Raw genomic sequence first — 3,920 nt, 5'->3', positions numbered from 1 at the left:
GGTTTTATGGCTCTGGTGTATATGTGCACCACATTTCCCCTTACCCTTCATTCCTAGGTGATAGGCACCCAGGCTTACTCCATACTCGCCTACTGTGACTGCCGCAATAACCATGGGTGTTCAAATATCTCTACTGTCTATCAACTCATTTGGCTATATTGTAGCCTCTCACTTCCTACAGGACTAAAGCTCCAGTTGCAAAGGAAGCAGCGCCCTCCACGTCCACGACCTGCCTTCCCTCTCTGGCTTCATTTTCCACCCTTTGTCCACTCGCTTCCTAATTTTCAAACACTGGAATTCTCACAAGGGGCTGGGTCCTCCCACATCAATCCCTAATTAAGAAAATGCCCTACACCATGGTGATGTCGGGCCCTAGCTGCCACCGAGGGCCATGTCTGGGTCTATGGTCCCGCTGCAGCTGGGATCTGTGATGACGGGCATGGTCTGTGTTAACACAGGGGTCATTAGAACCATGCTGTGTTGAGCCAGCCCCATGCTTCTCTGGCTCTGCCTCTTGCGGATGATAAGAGAATTGGAGCCACCCCTCAGGGAAGAGCTGGCACCTGCACTAGGGAAAAATAGCCCATCTCTCGCCACAGGCATACACCTCACCTGGGCAACACACGAGGACTGACCCTGTTGTCAGGAACACAGGTGAGCTAACCCCCCAAGTCTGTCTGCCATGCAGCATGAGTTGGGGAAAATGCCCTTCCCCGTTCTGCCCCTCGCTACCTGTGGCAGGTGAGAGAGCTGGCCCTGCTCCTTATCAACTGCAGCACACCCTGCCTGGGTAACAGAGTAGAGCTGATCCTGTTGCTGGGGGCACAGGGGAGCCAGCCCTAAGAGCACGAGAGCAGGAGAGCTGACCCCACCTCCCCCTCATATGTACCCGACAGCAATCAAAAAAAGAGAGCCCTGCACCTTGCCTGTGCAAGGCAGTGGAGCTGGCCCTGGTGGTGTAAGTGTGGCTGGGCAGGATATTAGGACCTGAGCGCAGGAGAACTAGCCCTGCTCCTTGCTGCGGGCAGTATTGGGTGAGCTAGCCAAGGCACTGCTGAGCTTGCCCAGGGAGTGGCAATAAGGGAAAGCTGGCAGGCCCAGAACCAGGGCTAGGAGTTAGCCCACACAACAGCCACCTCATTTATGAACTACTGGAGCACAAGAAGGGGCCAGATCTGTAAATCCAAACCAGCAGGCTTGCCATGACATAGGACAGCAGGATATCGAAGAGGAGACCCAATCAGAGCCCATTATCAGTGCTATAAGCCTTGACCCAGACCAATGACCCCAATGTCTCACAGCAATGAACACTTGCAAGTAAAGATGAATGGACTAAAGGGTAAACTGTGGGACTCAGCAGGCCATGCGACAGCTTTCATGACAAAAATTCTTCTTCCTTTTTGGTTTGTTTGTTTGTTTGATCTTTGGTTTTTTTTTTAAATCTTGTTTTGTTTTAGGGGAGTTTGCAAGGGAGGAGGGAGAATTTGAGGAGACTGGGAGATGAGTGGGATTGGAATACATGATGCAAAATTCAATCAATAAAAGTTAAAAGAATTTTTAAAGGAAGGAAGAGAAAGAGGAAGGAAAAAAGAAGGAGGGAGGGAAGGAAAGAGAGCGGGAGGGAGAGAGAGAAAGAGAGAAAGGGAGGAAGGAAGAAAGGAAGGGAGGAAAGAAGGAAGGAAGGACGGAGGAAGAGAGGGAGGAAGGGAAGGAGGAAGGAAGGAAGGAAGGAAGGAAGGAAGGAAGGAAGGAAGGAAGGGAGGAAGGAAGGAAGGAAAGAAGAAAGGATGGGAGGAAAGTAGCCAGCACACTAAGCAAACACTTCTCCACAAAGCTCATATGATTAAAAATTCCCTTTTAAACTTAAAGTCCTCTCATCCCAGACAGGAGAGGAGGAGGAGGAGGAGGAAGGGAGGAAGGAAGGAAGGGGAGGAGAAGAAAAGGAAGAAGAAAAATGCTAAAAGGATAGAGGGTAAAGGAACTTTATATATTGTTAATAAGGATGAAAATTAGTCATAGTGATTCCTCAAAAACTAAAATTAGAATGAACTAGGTAGACTACTTCTAGGTATATATCACACAAAGTTAGTATGCACAACACACGTGCTCAAGTATCTTCGACTTGAAAGTAGGAGCAGGTTTAACTAGCAACCAAAAAGGAAACCAGAGTCAAGGGGAAACAATGACAGAGGGTAGCTGGGAAATGGATGCAATTAAAACACTACTTGCATGTATAGAACTGCGACAGTGAGCCTACTGCTATGGATAAATGGTGTGAATTAACAATTATAATAAAAATAAATTTCCCTTTCAACCATTTGCTTTGATCTTTTTCCCTGTCAACCATTTTTCCTGGAGCATATGGCTAGTGCTGTCTAGACTGAGTCTCTGGAGCCACCCTGCAGATTGTGATAGAGAAGACCCCTAGAAGAAGAAAAGGCAAGCCGTGGATTCGGGAGTCAGGAAAGCTGTCTTTCATTCTACTATATTTTTTTCTGAATGAACAAAGGCCCACTGACTTGATTAAAGATGTCAGTCAACATGGTAAAATATTAACCAAGTCAAAAATCTCCATTCTGAGATTTGTAACGTACTGGAAATGCCAATAGACTCCATGAATCCGAAGACTCGTTCACTCGTGGGAGCAATTAGCCTTCATGAAAGCAATAGAGCAGCCTTTGCAATTGGCGCATTAGTCATCACTTCAGGGGAAATTGGTTGTAACAGAAATAAAGATGAAGTGGCCCGAGAGTAGATAGCAATAAGAAAACTATAAAGCAGCAATCATTTGGCTACATTTATAGAAAGTCAGATCCAGAAAATTCAATAGACTAATTCTCCTTTAATGTAAACATAAGCATGAAGATATTAGGAAAAGGTCAGTTTGCTTCCAAACAATTAGAGGAACAAATAGAACAAAGGAAAAAAATGTAAAAAGCAATCACAAGCAGGCACACTTTTAATCATGTCATAAATCAGGATGTCAGTGAGTTAAATCTCTGATAAAAAAAAAAAAAAACAGTCTCCCGTTGAGGTTTTTAATTTTGTGCTGTTCCGCAGCAGACACAAATCAGGTGACAAGAACTTCTGACAAGAAATGGCTAAGAAAGATTTTGTAGCTGAAAGTAGAAGAAAAGAAAGATAAAGGAAACAAGGAAATGGGGGAGAGGGGTAAAGAATTAGTGTGCCTGTCAAAAAAAAAAACTAAAACAAACAAACAAAAAAACAGAGCCTGCCAGGAAAACAGCAAAAACAAGGACGGAGATCACAGAGTGAGTCTGGATCAGCTGCACACATGGCTGAGCTGGAATCTGTGGCCAAGGAGCAAAGTGAGATCAGTGAGTGGAGAATCACTGAGTGATGATGACGGGTTAGCCGAGAGCCAAACCCGAACCTTGAGTCACTCACTGAGGGACGGCAAGAAATGAGAGATCTGATCAGATACCAACAGTGGCAGATTCTGCCTAAACTCGCCCCGATGTATTAGTTACAGTGCAAAAATGAACATGGAAATCCAAATCTTTTAAACTAGCTGGGAAGAGAATTTTGAGACCAAACTCCCCTGACAAGAGTTTGGCCAAGGGGAGAGTCTGCATCAAGACACAGGGAAGAAATAAAAAGAAAAATAACAGTTTCAGTAATATTAATGCCAGGCAGAATGTAGTTAAAATAAAAAACAAACATTGCAATTTGAATAGAAATATCCAGAATACATAAAAATGTAGTCTTTTGAAAGTATAATAAATTAAACTGATTTAAAGACAGGTAAATTTATCATCATAGAGAGAGGCATTAAAATACCTCCTCAAGGGTTCACCCACTGAGACAGTGTGCCTGAGCAAATGGGAGCTCACCAACTCCAACTGGACTGGGAATGAACGAGCATGGGATCAGAGTAGTCCCTCTGAATGTGGTTGACA

This window comes from Microtus pennsylvanicus, chromosome 4 (assembly GCF_037038515.1).
Source record: "Microtus pennsylvanicus isolate mMicPen1 chromosome 4, mMicPen1.hap1, whole genome shotgun sequence".
NCBI lineage: Eukaryota > Metazoa > Chordata > Mammalia > Rodentia > Cricetidae > Microtus > Microtus pennsylvanicus.
Note: the sequence above shows the minus strand (reverse complement) of the source record.